This window comes from Symsagittifera roscoffensis, chromosome 6, assembly GCF_963678635.1.
Source record: "Symsagittifera roscoffensis chromosome 6, txSymRosc1.1, whole genome shotgun sequence".
Lineage (NCBI taxonomy): Eukaryota > Metazoa > Xenacoelomorpha > Acoela > Convolutidae > Symsagittifera > Symsagittifera roscoffensis.
Window position 1 is genome coordinate 16,130,430 of NC_087067.1, and position 17,710 is coordinate 16,148,139.

The window sequence follows — 17,710 nt, forward strand, 5'->3', positions numbered from 1 at the left end:
GGGAGGAATCTTTGTTTTACCATGTTTTATACGGGGAGCGGTTATGAAGAGGCTAATTCTACCCTTCCAATCGAAAGCTTGAATTCTCGAAGCCCACTAATGATCCGTGCTCGTTGCTTGAGGGTGATGCAACCTTACCCAACCCAGAAAAATAGCCAAAAATTTGCGTGCAAATCATGAGCAGGGGCGCTTCAGCCGTCTCAACTGTGGTTCTCCGTGACAAGCTGATCAGCTCATATGATGGTGCTTTCCATCATGGATAAATAGGTTTAATTAAAATAAATTCGAATAGAAACTATTCAGATTCGAACTCCTGCTCCGGTGTCCGAGACAACTATTTTTCAACTAGAATAGCGAACTATGAACTCAAACTTCAACCGCTTTTTAGACTGAAGATCTAAAATAACAGAGACCCAGATTATCGACGAGATTAGATTATTAATTCAAAGAAATCATTCCTGAGTGGGCAAAGAAGTGGATGAATGAAATAAACAGTGATGATTATGACGATGATCCTGAAATTACATTACACTCACGAAGGACTTTGGAATGCAGATGAAACTAGTGGGACACTGATACTCTGTGCACCCATTGCACTGTCTCTCGCACTATCTCTCGTTCACACAGTAACTCTCTCGTGAGAGACAGTCACACTCCCCATCGCAATTTTCACTCTCGTCATAACAGAAGTCGCCGGAAGAGTCGCACGAGAAGTCATAATTGGAACAATCTGCAAAAATGATGTATTTTTTGAAAAACCATTTTTTTCGAAACCTCAACTCTCGAGATTTCTATTATTCTTTTGTTTTTTCAAGAGACCAAATCTGCAGCCAGTAAACCAACTGAATTAAAGCTTGAAAAATAATTGGCTAACTATGTTCTAAAAACAGGCAAAGATTTTTGCGTGAAGTAACAGACTATTCGCTTATTTGTGTCTGAAACTCAGACCATTTTTCCTCGACATTCAGACCTCTCTGTATTTTAGTAGAACTATAAATCAGGACCTATGGGGCTTCAAAATCAAAGCTTGGGCATACACGTTTTCTTTGAATCGGAACAAAAAAAATAATAATTCACTTACAAGCTATAGAATTGAACAAAGAAAAAAGAAGCTGTTCCAATTGAAAACATTACCTCCTGGGCTCAAACTTTACCATAGCAACTGGCCATAAAGCGCTAATCTCGGCCCTGGATGGGAATAGATCAAAAATAACATATCGACCTACATTGAAACGTTGGGTGGATAGGTTGCTGTTTTATCAGTTTGAAATAGTTCACATTCCGGGTAAAGACATGGGGATACTAGATTATCTATCCAGGGAATCAAATGAGGAACAATATTCCGAATCCGAACTTGACAAAAAAATTCAACTGGAACGATGAATTGACTTTCGCGACCGCCAAAACAGCAAAAAAACAGCTCTTTGCTGCAAAAAAAACAGCTTCAATCATTTTGACTTGAAAGTCAACTGGCAAAAAATCTCAGAAAAAAGCACATAAACAAAATGAGCAGTCAACAGAAAATGTACAATTGGTGGCCAGAAGCTACCAATTGTATGCTAATAATAGCGTACAAGCTACCAATAGCTATCATGAAGCTACCAATAGCTGCCAGAAGCTACCAATAACTACTATGTACAGCTATGGTGGCCTGAAGCTGAAGAAAGATAGAGGAAACAAAGCTGAGGTGAGAGTCAGAAATAAAGCAGAGGACAGAGTTTAAGGGATCCACGTTGGAACAATCTAGGAGCAATGCGAATGAAGTATACGAAGAAGTGGCAACTGAAACAAATCAGAGGACACGGGAAATGTTTAGGGGAAGTAGATGGAACAGAAATAGTAACGAGTCAACCACAAACAAGAGTCGAATTGGATCTGACCAACGAGGAGCAAAGAGCAGCAGACAACTGACTGCTGTCTTTTGGGAGAAATCGAAAAACTTTTTTAGAGAAAATTCTGAAGAAGGTTTTGAAGACAACCGACTCTTGAAAAAAGAAGGACGTCCACGCAACCATCACGCCAAATTAGACTTTTGTGTCAAAAGAATAGTTTTCATTTGTCAGAACAGCTGGTGGAAGAAGAATGCTCCAATCCACCGAATTTTCTTTGCGAAAGCCTACCTGCTGAACTTATATCTGAAGATGCGTGGATAGACAGACTCAGAAGAGTGGTGAAAAGAAACGACAAACAGGGATTTGAGCACATGGGAACAAACAGGAACCCGTTCTGGACCAGTTGACAGTGGTCGACGACTGCATCTTAGTCATCATTTGTCTTGCGGTCACAGTGCAGCTACGTTCAGCAGTCATGAAGAAGATCCACAGAGAGCGTCCGGGTCAGGAAGTAATGCTGGATGTGATATAAAAATCTTTGCAGAGGCATGTCGTAGCTGCACTAGATATGGTAAGAACATAAACCAGATCATCCTAAAAAGCGCCTCAAACCCCTTACCATTGCTCACGCAGCCGAGTCAAGAGCTATATTAAGAGGGTCCAATGGAAAACCAATAGGGAACAAATATACCTACTTTTGACAATTGACAGTTTTTCGAAATTCCAGTCAAAAAAATCACTAGTGATGTTTCTAAAATCATAATTTGACACTTGGAGGATTGAGAAAGACAACAAGAGATATTGAAGACGGACAAGAGAAAGACTCTTAATTGTCAGAAAAATAACATCGAGTCAGAATACAAGCCCCATGATTAACCAACAAGTTTCCACAGCGAGGGAAAAGGAATAGATGAAAGTGCTAAAGGATCCACTAGATGTAAAAGCAAAACGCAATAAGAGACGACGGGTCGTGACACAAAACGAATCATAGACCTCACAGTTCAATCAAACTTGAATGGAAAAGAGCTGAACTACTCTGGGCCCCTGGAAGAGAGGGTTCACCGAAGATAAAATGGGAGACACAACCAAATTTTCAAACAAATTAGTACTCAGGAAAAGTGAGAACAGAAGCAGTGGAAAGGCGCTCATCAAACTAGTGATGGGTAATATAGAGTCCGAAATGGACTCAATTATAAAATATAAAAAAAACGCTTTTTTTTAAAAAAAAAGTCGTAGCGTACGCAACAAAATTTATGCAAAACGACCCTACCAAGGGTTCTAGCTGGAGTCCAACTGCTGATTTCAAAAAGAACTGTCAAAACCAGCACACAGGAATGACTAGAAGAGAGTGACTCGGTTGAAGACGAAAGAACCGCAATTTCGGATTGAACGCTCCCAACACAGCCAAACGAAAGTAAATTCAGAAAGACGACAAAAGGGGTGGTCCAAATCTGATGAAGAAACGCGCTAAACCAAACACAGGAGGGCCAAAATTATCAGTTGGCCTAAAAACTCAGGAGGAAGCCATACCGAAACAGTCAGAGAAGAGAAAGCCCACAGTGCAAGAAGCCATGAGAGAAAAGGCTGCAATTTCAGCTACAGACAGTCCGAAGACAGAGAAAGATGGTGAACCAGAACGAAGAGAAGACAGCCAATCAAGTTCAAGCCAAAGAAACCGCCGCCACCACGAAAAAAAAATAAAAAAGTTATATAACTCGACCAAACCGGCAAACAGAGCGTACAAATTTCAGATTAAGGACCTCTTAGTTCCCGAATGGGAAAAATGGCTGATCATGTGATGTACTGAGGCTTTGAAAAGTCGCGGATGAGGCAACGAAAAAAACGATTCGCCAACGGAGGGTCGGACGTCCTGAGCATGAAAGATCAGGGGGTCTGCAAAAGGGGTACCAAAAAAGCAAATAATCTCAAAGATTCGGAGACCCAATGAAACACTCAGTGCATGAAGTGTCCGAGAAAGATTTTTGAAGGGGAGGCCTACAGCTTTGGCGAAATATAGAAAACGTCTAGACAATTTCAAATTTAGATTTGACTATGCAATTGAAACCAGACTAAAACGACACTCATTCCAGAGGAGTTTCGAATACGCAACTCTTCATAAAGGTGTTCCATGGATCCTGTTCTGGCAAATCATGCGAAAAAATTGAGAAGAGAGAGGACAAATCAAAAATTTTGCAATCTTAAGCTAAAGTGAGTACAAAACTACTGAGTGTGGAACTCCTGAAATTATTATTATGAATTTTTTTTTACATAAATTAGTTTCAAAAACTTCTGCCAAGCTGGGTATATTGTACTACGCTAGCAGTTACTTCGAGTTGTAAACATACAAAAATATCTACGATAAAATGAAGTTTATGTCAAGGTCACAATAGACCGAAATTTATGAAAGCAGCGGAAATATCAAACGGCGTTTAACGAAGCTATCGGAAAACTGCTATAAAGATAATAAAACCAGAGTTTCATTGAATTATTTCTGGTTAAAATTGTTTTACTCATAAGAGAGTCCCTTAGAGTATCACAATCAGGATGATTTTCAAAAAGCAGCGATCAAACGGCTGGCTTACTTTATTCCCCAGCTTTAAAAAACATCCATCACTGCTAAATTCAACCTGTTGAGCACACAGTTTCCTTAATGTATTCAAATTAACCATACTGAATCGAGCATTTTTGTTCTCTGTTTTCGTATAAACGAAAGAATCTGATCAAATTCTTGGCAGTAGTTAGATATCGTCGAGAAGCCGATTTTTTCAGGCGAGGTTGCCCTATGATCTAGTGGAAAAATCAACGAAGAAAGTACTTGAGAAAGGAATCCGATAAAATTTTTGAGGCTATTTTAGAATAAGTTCTTGCATACTTTAACCTGCTGCTTGATAATATTTTGCATCTTGAGTTTTATCTTTTCAAATTTGTGTGAGGTATTTTAACTTTCAATTTCATTTTTAAGTGGATATTACTAAAACATGACGCTTTCATTTTTTTGCAATTAATTGTTCCTAAAAAGAATTGTTCCTAAAAAGAAGATCGTTCATATTTCTTAAAAGTATTATTTTTCAACCAATCAGATTTGAGCTTAGTAAATGCAGGCAGTTTGATTTGGAAGTTTTTTTACGGGGAAAATTGTTCGCTGGGTATCTGTCGGTAGGGGGGAATGTTCACATGCGCCGCCTAAACATCGGAATCATTTTAGGTGAATTTGGATCATTTATGGTCAGAGCTGAAAACCGCTCTGATCAACAAAAATCAACAGCACTGAAAAGTGCATCAGAACACCATGGTTACTGCAGAGAGAGTCTATTAGGACTATTTATTACATTATATAGCTTTTGTTTAACATGTATTTTTATTGATTTGAGGTGTAATTTACACGTTTAATCTACATGCTCATTCCGCTTTCATAAATGTACTAAGGCAATGAGCATCAATGATGAAAATTGTTTTGTACTTCAAAAATTTGACCCAAAAGAATATTTTATAAACACAACTGAAAAAACTTGAGTTGACAAAAGTAGGCTACAATCGGTTCAAGTCAAAAGTCAATTCTCCAAAGTAAAACGTCACTATGAAATGTGATTTTTTGACAAAATGTTGTCAAAAGCGCTGGAATTGATAATGAAGAGATCAGAAATGAGCAGTTAGCAAAACCGATGTAAAAACAACAGTCTCAATAACTCAATTCTAGCCAATAAAAATCCATTTTGAAATGGCCGAAAAATTGATTGCATTATTATGGCCAAACTTTTGCGGTTCCTTGGAAATCATTGGCGGCAGTCAGGGGCGGATCTAGGATTTTCTCGAGGGGGGGGCGGATTTGCAAAAAATTTTCGAAAATTTTGACGACCTTTTTTTTAGGTCGATCAGATTGATTTTCCGAGCTCTCCCAAAGCAATAAAAAGATCCTGTTTTGGCCAAATTTTCTGCGCCGCAGGCAATTTTTTGAAAAACCAGGTGAAAAAAGCCGTTTTTGGGCACTTTTTGGAAAATTTTGACAAAAAAATCGCGTTTTTTTTGGCGCGCGCTCCCCCTCAAAATAAGTATATATTGGCGTATATAAGTATAATAATAAGTATAATAACCATAATAATTGTCATAATAATCATGATATTAATCCTAATAGCCATAATAATACTCATTAAAATAATCATAATAAAAATCATAATAATCATAATCATAATAATAAACGTAATGATCATAACAATAATAATACTAATCAAAATAATCATGATATTAATCATAATATTAATCATAATAATCAAAATAATAATATAGGTTTCTGCGATTTGCAGAGGATCTATGAAAAACTATCCGGTCTATCTAAGCATATAGACCATTTGTAGGACAATAAGAACAAAGTCCCCCTTAAACCAAATTAGGGAAGAGATCGTTTACTTGTTTAAAAGTGACATTTTTCATACAATCAGATTTGAGCATAGTACATGCAGGCCTTGCTGCTTGAATTTGACATTTAATTTTAGGCTTGCCAGTCAATAAAAAGAATGATTTGAAAGCAGAATGGGTCCAGAAGCAGAAAAACGAAAAAATATATTTACGTTTATAAGCTATTTGGTAAATTACATATAAGAGTAGACATTATGATTAAAGAAGCTAACATTTTATGCTTAATTTGAGTAAATTAATCGAGATTTTTTCAAAGTTCAATGAAAAACTTGATAAAAATTCTGATAATTGTTTTATCAATTAGCCCGTATAAATCAATGAAAGTTAATAATTTTTTTTCTGCTCTTGGACCCATACTGCTTTTAGTTCATTCTGCTTATTGCTCCGATTCCAAATTTCAGGTTAATTGTTCACTTGGTCTATTCAGGGGGAGGTTGTTTAATGGGTCTGTTTTTGTTCCGACTGTTGAAAATGGGGAGGAACTTTGTATTCGGATGTATTTTAGTTTTTTTCTTTTTGTTTTCGACGCAAAATCAGGTACCACACAAATAATCATTAGACTAGGTTGAGTGATACATCATAATAAAGCCCTCAAATCGTGAATCGAACCACATTAAGGCATTACCAAAAAACTCTAGTGTCGAGAAAAATCGGTTTGAATTTTTTGGTTTTTCGTCTACTTTTGAGCGAGTAAAGCTATCGAGTAGCCTTTGGTATGTTTGAAATTTACCAATTTAGACTAAAAACTGATAATTTTAGGACAACAAAATATAGTTTTAGTTGCCTTCTAAAACGCTTCTGTGGTAAAATAAACTCTTTTGAAAACGTTTGAAATTTTTAGAGGAAAAAATTGGGAAAAAGTATTTGTTTATTTTTTGTTTTTAAGGCAATTGTAGTCTTACAATAATAAGTGAATATTTTTCACTTTCAAACATAAAGATAATGAAACATAATCAATTTTTTTCACTATTTTGAGGTCACGCGTTTCTCAAAATATCTGCACTCCTCATTTGATAAATGCAGATATAATTTTACACGACTTGAAACAAAAAAAAAGAGAAAAAAATGCATTTTAATTGGAATTAAATGGATTATGGTTAATTTTGAATTTGATAAGACAAAAAATTTTAATCGATTTTTTTATTCCATTTAATTGACTGAGGCAACATGGGAATCGATTATATTGTTAACATTTTAGACCACAAAACTCCAGTATAGTTGATTTCTTTTCCACTTTTCTTAGATGCGGGCGGATGTTAACGTGGTCCTAAAATTTAAACAGAAATAACAAATGAGTTCGAAACTTGTTTTGTGAAAAATTTATGAACATGCCTTCCATTGCAGGTGCATGTGTTGCAGTCTTGCGATGCAGTCTCTCCGAATGAGAACTGTCTTCCCCCGTGGTAACATGGACACATCCCTGGATATATGCAGGTGGAGGAGGTGGAGTACTTGGACCTCGGGACAGGTGCAGAGACCAGGCACAGTATCTGAAATGTTTATAAATGGCCATTTGGTCCAATGGTATTCTCTCAGACTTGAGACTGAGTTAAAAATTGTACTACTCTGTCAAACTTGACAAGTTATTTTTCTTCAATTCTTCTTAACTCGATGTTCATTTGTGAGACAAGATAGCTTGAAAAGGTTGAAATCAATTCTAAAAATTTTCCTAATTTAAACAAATTAAGCAAAAAAATCAATTTAAGAAATAAACGCTGAAAAATGACGTTGCGCTGGGAACGTCGAAGGCGAAATTTTTTGCTTATTTTCCCATTCTTGTCAACTGTATGAAGGTGTGCGGAAAAACCGAGCGGAAACTAACAGGTCATTGAAGCTTACAAAAACAAAGGACAGGCGTTTGGTGCATATTTGCTCGAGCGTATCTTTCCGAATATTAAAATATCATATCAAAGAGATCAATGGTGAATCTAAGATTTTCTCAAGAGCGGCGCGGATTTTCAAAAAAAAAAATGTAATTAACTGTGTCGACCTTTTTTAGGTCGACCAAATTGATTTTCCGAGTGCTCCCAGAACACCCTATTTTGAAAAACTGAAAGCAAATTTTTGGGCACTTACAGAAAAAGTCTTCTTAAAAAAATTCGAGTTGGTTGCCAAAAAAGGGATGTCATAAAATAATACCATCGAAATAATACCATAGAATACCATCGGATGTCGAATCTCTGAGAGAGAGGGGCGTCTAAATCCGCCCAAAATGAGACCCAAGACTTTTGTCATATTTTAATATTGCTCAATTGCTACAAAAACAATAAAAAAAGAAAATGAACAAAAAAACGAAAGATCGAAATAAGAAAAATTTAACCCAATGAGTGAATATGAACTGTTTGCTGTTTCTCCAGCCCAGTGAGTCTCGCAAGTGGGAATGCATGGCTGTTGATGTTCTACAAACACCATGTCTCTACTGCAGTTTTTCTCACACATTTTCTCTATCTCGCACGTCCACCCACCAGAAGAACAGTTGTTAAAAACAAATATCATCTTCCCCTGAATTTTTCATGCCAAATTGGAATGTGTTCCTAACCAAAGCCAAAATCGGCATGGCGTTGAAAAAATGGGTCTTTCAATTACTTATTTTTAGTTTCGGCAGACTTTGAACAATTTTAGTTGATAAAAATCCTCATTTCTGATATCATTTGGGGCAAGGCAACAATTCACCGAAAAAGACTTTGTTAACCGAAAAAGACTTTGTTCACCGAAAAAGACTTTGTTCACCGAAAAAGACTTTGTTAACCGAAAAAGACTTTGTTCACCGAAAAAGACTTTGTTAACCGAAAAAGACTTTGTTCACCGAAAAAGACTTTGTTCACCGAAAAAGACTTTGTTCACCGAAAAAGACTTTGTTCACCGAAAAAGACTTTGTTCACCGAAAAAGACTTTGTTCACCGAAAAAGACTTTGTTCACCGAAAAAGACTTTGTTCACCGAAAAAGACTTTGTTCACCGAAAAAGACTTTGTTCACCGAAAAAGACTTTGTTCACCGAAAAAGACTTTGTTCACCGAAAAAGACTTTGTTCACCGAAAAAGGTTCACCGAAAAAGACCGTTCACCGAAAAAGACAAACGCTGGTAGTGTTTAGAAAGAGGTAAAAGTTTGTAGCAAGGTATTGACATGTACCGTTTGTTCTCCGCGTTTCCGCTCCCAACATTCGGCACCAGAACAATCATGGGTCTGAAACAATGATTGCCACTTAATCTACATTTTTTGAGTTGTCGCCTGGTCCGAAATATTACCTGGCGCGAATATTAACTTATTTGAAAAACTGCAGATTGTCGTTTCTAACCAAAAGTTGCTTTCGCCGAGTTGCCGCCTCGCATAACCCAAGAATTGTTGCTATTAATGAGCTTCACTTATTTTATGCACATTGTGTATAGCGAGAATAGACATTTCGAATTGATGTCTTAGATGTTTTAGAAAGTGTGTTGTTGAAAATCAATCAGTTTGTCGAGCCTTTTTTCTGAATAAATCATTTGTTGTCTCTGAATTCAAAAAAGCATTTTCTGAGAAGCAAATTTAATCTGAAAACAAGGATAGCCGGTTACTGTGCAAGTAGCGCAGAATGTTCCGGCCATGGTCTTAAAAAATACGATTTGTTTTTTTTTAAACTTATGATAGCAGTTTTTTCTGCGTCGTGTGATAAAAAGCATCTGAACGAAAAACCAGAGCTTAGATTTATTCAACAATCTTGTAAAATAGGCATATTGGATTTCAACTTTTGTAGAAAAATTACTAAAAAACAGTAAAATAATTTCAGAAACTTTTTCAGTTCTTTTTTTGCTTTTTGAACTTTTGACGTTTTTGTTTCCAAAACGGCTCTAAAAAACTCAAAAAAAAATTAATCAGTAAAATTAAGTTTTTACCGTTTAAATTAAGCAACTGTAAGCTTTTAAGCTATTGAATTAAACTATTGTAAGCCTGCTCGCTCACAAATTAGACGAAAAACTTCAAACAAGTTTTTCTCGACACTGTGAACAGTTTTCACGACTGAAAGAGCCTTAAAATAAAATATCTCTCAACTCTCTCCGATGATTATTTGAGGTCGTTTTTGTGATGAAAAGACTTGAACGAAAGCCTAGAACTTAGGCATATTCAATAGAAACAACAAATTAGTTTTATATGACGGCCGTTATCTTTAATAAAGACGAGTAGAAATATCTATAAACTTTTTCTAAAATATTTTGCAGAATCTGTTTTTGAAAAGAAAAAACACTGAACACTAAAGGAAATTTGAATAAAATTAGACTCTGAATTTTAACTTCATTTCGTTTAGATCGATTATTAAAAACAAAAGCCTATGACAAGAGTCACTTGCTTTATTCGCTAATTTTTCACGCCTTCTCTTGAATTATAAAAACTAATTAAAATATACAAGCCCATTATAAGACCTCGCGCATTTTACTCGCTCAAATTTAGGCTTCAACTCGAATTATTCAAACAGTTTTCCCTCGAGGCTGGAAAAACTGTAAGAAGTTTTCCAAGATCCTTTGAATCACTACAAAAACATTTAAAACGATCTATCATTCAAATCATTCTGATGAGTATTTGTGGTACCTGATTTTGAGTAGAAAAAAAAAATTAACAAAAAACGAACTTTCACCCGTAGACAAAGTTCCTTCCCATTATCGTTGGTCGGAATAAAAACGCATGCTTACCAAGAAAGACACCCAGATGGACACCCTTGAAAGACACCTCCCCATCGCCTACAACTTCATCTGCAAAAACGCAAGAACACTCAGTCTTACCTACACAATTCCCAGATACCTCATCCAACAATTCTCCCTCCCCGCAACCACAGCCAGCCAGACAGTATCTGTCGAGTCCCTCTTGGTCTAGAAGGCTTAGTTTGAATTGTTGCTGGCAGGAGACACAGGTGATATGCAGACACTCAGAGTAGTTCATGGAGCCACAGATGTCGATAACTCCTGAAGATTCAAACATTAGATGTCGGTAACTCCTGTAGATTCAAAAATTAGATGTCGGTAACTCCTAAAGATTCAAATCTTTGACTAAGGCGTTCGGTTTGATAACATTTAAACATAAAAAGCAGAATCAGCAGATTTTAAGTACTGTGACCGAGAATACCAGCAGCTCCTGTAGATTCAAATATTAAACCAAAATATTCTTATTCGCCTTTAACTTAAAAAATTATATCTTTTTTGCGGATTATAAGCACTGCAGCAGAATTTGAGACCTTTTTTTATTTCTAAACATCGTGTGATACAATAGTAATTGTTTTCTAGCACATTGACAGAATCATCCAGAAAAGACAATTTAATGATACTGGAAACCGTACGATACTTCTGTTTGAAAAAATGTGTTGCGATGGGAATATCGATTTGCAAAAATCTTCAACTTTTACCTGCAGAACAGTCGAGCACCCCCACTTGTTTGATCTCCTCTCGCCATCCACTCAGAGCCCCCACCGCACTTTCGTTCAGATACTTCCTATAGTCATGTACATATGCAGCCAACAAAGAACAGGCAGTGACGTCACTCTGGTCACGTGACCCACAGAAGCAGAAGTCTTACTTGCATAGTTTGTAGTAGGAGTCGGGGTCCAGTACTCGTCGACACGGGGCGAAGGAGGAGCCCGAGTTGACGGTGTCACAGTGAGTGTGCGCTGAAGATTGTCTGAAATTCAAATTTCGATTGATTTTTTTGAATTGTGAGTTAATAGCATCCCGATGAGCTTTTAAATATTATTAATTTAGTAAACTCTATCTGATAGAACGCAGAGGCAATTCTTCCAGTGATGTTGAACATTAGAATAAGAAACAACAAAAAAAAACATTTTTTTTAATAAAGTTTTTTTTTGTTATTTTTTTGTTTCAGCAAATTTGATTTATCTATCGAAACTCGAAAGTGAAATTACGACATAAAGGCTTTCAAATGATGTTGGGCAATTTTTAGCTGTTTTAACCACAAACTTTTGACAAAAAAGTCGAACCTACTACGCTGTTGCTAGTCTCAAACTTAACTAAAATCTTGATATAAATTCATACTTAAGCAATCAAGCACTCAAAATTGTTTTCGAAATTTTTGATATATAATTTATATAATTCAAATCTTCAGAAAAAAACGAAAGTTCAAAAAAAAAATGTTTTTTCGAGTGTTCAACTTGAGTATAATTCGAGTGTTCGGAAATATGTGAAGTAACCTCTGTTCATTGGTGGTACAGGCGCTGGTGTCAAACTGCGTGACAGGAAAGCATGACTCATCATGATCACCATCCTCACTAGACTTAGAAGTAGTCCACGATTGACCAAATACACTCACATCTGTCTCAATTGCATTCAGGGGAATTTTGAAGTCGTTGGAGGGGTTGGAATCATAGAAGCCACATAAACCTCGATTCTAGTACACAAGCATATATAATTTGTCGTGAGTTTTTTCCAAGACTCATTGTTGAATTTTTTCCAGCCAATCTGATTTGAGCACAGTATATGCAGGTCTTTTTACCTGAATTTGTAATTTAAATTTAGGGGGAGATTTTTCATTTGGTACATATAAGGTGGGGGCGGTTTATTGTTTACATGGGCCCATATGATGTTTGAGATAGGGACCAGTTTTGAGTTTATGTAAGTGCTATCAATTTGTTTGAGATAGGAACCAGTTCTGAGTTTATGTAAGTGCAATCAATTTGTTCCTTCTGTCTGGGGACCTGCTGTCGTGACCTTGCGATCTCTAATGTCCGATGTGATCTGAAATAAGACAGTGCAGTAAGATTTCAATTTGATGCCTAACAGTTGCCTACAATTAAACTTAACAAACAAACCTTTTTCGACATTATACATTTACGAACTTCAACAATGCGCAGCCAGCAGATAAAAAAGGCGGGGGAACAAATCCACTTAATATAATAGCATTTTGGGATGCACGAATACCGGAACCTCCAGTTTTCTAAGAGGAGTGGATAGTTAAATTTCACTGGGGGATGATAGGAAAACACGACATCGATCCCGATGATTTCAATTTTGCGAGTACTTTAATTGCGGCGGCTATCACAGCGTTGCCTGAGGAGGTCAATAGAAAAAACCGTCTCGATTCCGAAAAGAAGTTAAAGTCTAATCTATACCTTTGTATTGGAGACGAGGCGCAAAGGATATTCAAAGCACGAAAACCGGCGGTTAATATTAAAACGGTACGTTACCCACGGGTCCTTGACGAGATGCAAGATGTTTTCAACGTGAGCGGAATGTAACTCATGAAAGGGGACTTTTCTACGGACGAAAACCACGTGAGAATGAAACGTTCGAGAAATTCCACGCGGAATTAAGCGCCCTAGCAGGCAAATGTTATTTTGCAAATGCGGCCGAAATTGTTCGTGATATTTTCATTATGAATATGCGGGAATCGGATTGCCAACGAGAATTATCACGATCAACAAAGTTACCAGAGGAAGTCTACAGGATCGCATTATCGTATGAACGTGGTGAGCGCGCATACAAATCATATACTGGAAAACCAGCTTCAACAGCTCCGGTGATTTCTATAAAACAGGAACCGGTCAATAATATATGAAGGGGACAAGGGTTTTTCCGAGGTCGAGGACGCGGGGGACGTGGAGGATACACCCAAGGATGAAGTAGTGGGGGAAGCGGCAATAACCGTAGGTGTTATAATTGCGACGCACCAAATTTTACCCTTGACCACATAGCAAACTGTCCTGCAAAAGGAGCAACATGCAACTCATGCCGAAAACTGGGACACTTTGAACGAACATGCCGAGGAATTAGGAAGGGTACTAACCAATGGAGAGGACGAGGACGAGTCGGCTTAGTCAGAGACGAAAATGAGCACCATCAGAGCACGCAGAATGTTAATGATTTGGTAGAAGATCCAGTATCGTGGGTAAACCAGCAGGGAAGCGGGGAAAATGAATCTATCACGTCAGGATCGGACAATTACATGGTAATGTCAATAAAAAGGAAGAAGAATGAAACTGAACTGAAGATCCCTGGGGCCCGAGTCCAGGTTGAGGTGTCAGGAAAGAAGATGTGGTTGTGGATAGATAGCGGATCCCCAGTGACGATTTTCAGCATAACGGACCTAAAAACAACATTAGGTAAAGCGAATATTCAACTACAGCCTTCAAAAGATGAATTTTTGGATTACAATAACAACCGAATAAACATACTGGGAAAGGTAGCAGTGATGATGTCGTTGAACGGTTGGGCAGCACCAGCACAAGTGTCAGTAATATCCGGAAATCATCAGTCAATCCTGGGGCGTGATCTGATGGGCACCCTAGGCCTCGAGTTAGTGCAAAGGAAGAAAGTGATGGGAATAACAGGGGAAGAGAGCAGTCAAGAGGAGGAAGAATATGACGAATTGCAAACAAATTTCTGTAAGTTGTAGCCAAATTTATTTACTAGAATAGGGAATATCCGGAACGCGAAAGTAAGAACTGAATTTTTCGAAAATTTTTAAGCCCATACAACAAAAAGGGCGCAGGGTGCCTATCAGTCTACAAGACAAGGTAGATAAAGAAATTCATCGGCTGATAAACGAAAGTCATATCGTAAAATTACAAGAGTGCTCGGATAAGTATTTCGTCTCTCCTACAGTGATTACAGTAAAAAAAGACGGAAGTATCAAATTAGCACTGGAATCAAGAGAATTGAACAAGCAGGTACACAAGAACAAGTACCAAATGCCGAATATTGACGAACTAGTAGACGGAATAAGTCAGATAATCGCTGAAAGAAAAGCGGGTAATGTATATTTTACAACGTTGGATTTCACATATGCGTACCGACAAGTTTCATTAGAACAAAAGACAAGCGAGCAATGCAATTTTTCACTAGTCGACGGAAAGTCCAGGGGAACATATCGTTTTAAAAACGGATTTTACGGGCTTACGTCAATGCCGGCGGAATTCCAAAAAGTCATTGATAATTTACTGAAGGAATTCCCTCAAGCTAACGCGTTCATCGACGATATTTTAATTGCTTCAAAAGGAACTAAGATCGAGCACATTGCGTTAGTGGAAAAGATATTGAAAAAGCTGGACGTTTCTAATGTCGCGTTAAAATTACGAAAATGTGAATTTGCGAAAACCGAGTGCGAGTGGCTCGGATATTGGATTGGGGAAAATGGCATCGCGCCTCTAGTAAGAAAAACACAAGCGATAGAGGACCTGAAAAACCCAAAATCTCGAAAACAGTTGATGTCTTTAATGGGTTCAATGCACAGTTTACACAACTTTTTGCCTAAACTCGCGGAAGTAAGCGCACCATTAAACCATTACTAAGTCAAAATAACGATTTTGTCTGTACGCCCGTTCGCGAAAATGCGTTCCAACAATTAAAGTTGCTCGTGGAAAACATTGTCGAATTACGACATTTCGACATTCACCGTGAAATTAGAACTATTTGTGATGCTAACCACGATGGCCTAGGGGCCGTAATAGAACAGTATTGCGCCTCCGGCTGGCATCCGTTTTCGTTTGCATCCAGATATCTTAATGTGGCTGAGAAAAAGTACTCTACCAATGAATTAGAATTACTCGCGGTAGTGTGGGCTACGGAACGTTTTCGAAATTATACATGGCCGGTTTTTCATGGTTATATCGGATCACAAGGCACTACTTACATTCTTAAGTTCTTCACCGAAGGGAAATAAAACGTTTTTCAGCCGATTAACTCGATGATACGATCGACTAGTGCCATATGATTTTAAAGTTGAACATGGACAGGGGTCAAAAATGGGAATGGCAGACTATTTGTCTCGGTTTCCGTCCGCAGAGGCACCCGAGACAATTCATTATGATGAAAGTTTTACAGTAGCGAAAATAAAAATGATAAAAACAGCATTGAAGCCTAAGGATCAAATGAAGCCTAGGGGTCAGAAAGTGAATAAAATTAGGCCAAAACCGACGGTAGAGGGCAATCAGTCATGTTTCGACACAACGAAAACAGTTCCATCCAATGGGAATAAAAGAAAAGGTGAATATGCAAATACTCACCGTGAGCGCAAACGCTCAACAGAGGGCGTGCTTACATGCAACCGGCGGTTAACCAATCAGCATTGAGATATTTGCATACCGGCGGAAATATGCAAATAACGAAGAAAAAAATTCAGACGTTGTTCTCAATATGTAAATTCCAGTTGCAAACCTTCAATTTTGAGTAATATGAGTAATTTAAATATAAAAACATGATTCATTCGCCTGAAAAAAATGACCCAGCAACTTCCGCCATTGTTAACACATCGACCAACTCTGGAGATGTAAGCCTCAACGTTGTATTTAATCGGTTAAATCAACCACCCAGTGTCAGTTCGGATTCAGGTAGTGAACTAATACCACCTGAAAAACTTGTTAAAAAACAGACTAATTCTAAAACGTTGAACACGATCATCTCGTTTCCCCACCAGTTCCCCGGTTTATCCTACCCACTTGTACAGAATGACAAATGGATTTACTCTATAGTGCTATCAAACAGTAAAATCATTAAAAAGATTGAACGGCCGGAAGTCCTGAGTTTGAAATTGATAGAAGCAAATATAGAAAAAGATCCAATTATGAAAACCATCAGGGATACAATCAGAGACAAGAACCCACGAGCCACGGAGCTAACTTATCTGCAGGAAAATGAAAACTATAAGTATGGTGTAAGAATATCCCGTGCGCTCAGCGCGTTACGTTTTGTGCCTCAATCTAAGACTAAGATAACGCCTTTTGAAGCCTATCATGGAAGAGAAGCGAATACGGCTCTGCGAAATCGACTAATTCTAAAAACAGACTAATTCTACAACGTTGAACACTATCATCTCGTTTCCCCACCAGTTCCCCGGTTTATCCTACCCACTTGTACAGAATGACAAATGGATTTACTCTATAGTGCTATCAAACAGTAAAATCATTAAAAAGATTGAACAGCCGGAAGTCCTGAGTTTGAAATTGATAGAAGCAAATATAGAAAAAGATCCAATTATGAAAACCATCAGGGATACAGTCAGAGACAAGAACCCACGAGCCACGGAGCTAACTTATCTCCAGGAAAATGAAAACTATAAGTTTGGAGTAAGGATATCCCGTGCGCTCAGCGCGTTACGTTTTGTGCCTCATTCTAAGACTAAGATAACGCCTTTTGAAGCCTATCATGGAAGAGAAGCGAATACGGCTCTGCGAAATTTAACGAAAAAACCATCATTGAAAAATCTAAATTGGAACACTGTTGTTAACCAGAAGTTATCTTGTTTAGACAAGACGGGAAATCTCCCGGATGTAGAGCTAACCCTGGATTGGGAGAAGAGGAGCGATTTGGTATACGCCCCAGAGAATAGGAAAACCCCAATCATTTTGGATGACGAGGAATTAGCCGAAACGGATCCCAAGGCTCAGGAAGTAGCTGATCCCAAGGAAGTAAGACTTGTACCTAAAGCGCCAGCATGGCTCAAAAAGCATAAGACCAGTTCAACGACAGTCTACCAAAGGATTGGAAAAA

The 17,710-nt window shown here is 37.7% G+C and overlaps 2 protein-coding genes across 2 annotated transcripts in view; one reads left to right on the plus strand and one right to left on the minus strand.

The window, feature by feature from the left end:
• LOC134847913 (bifunctional arginine demethylase and lysyl-hydroxylase JMJD6-B-like) overlaps positions 1-17,710 on the plus strand; it is a 500,322-nt gene that overhangs the window by 221,148 nt on the left and 261,464 nt on the right. The gene's annotated exons all lie outside the window — the stretch shown is intronic.
• Positions 1-17,710, minus strand: part of LOC134847915 (uncharacterized) — a 336,559-nt gene that overhangs the window by 168,778 nt on the left and 150,071 nt on the right. The window lies entirely within an intron of this gene.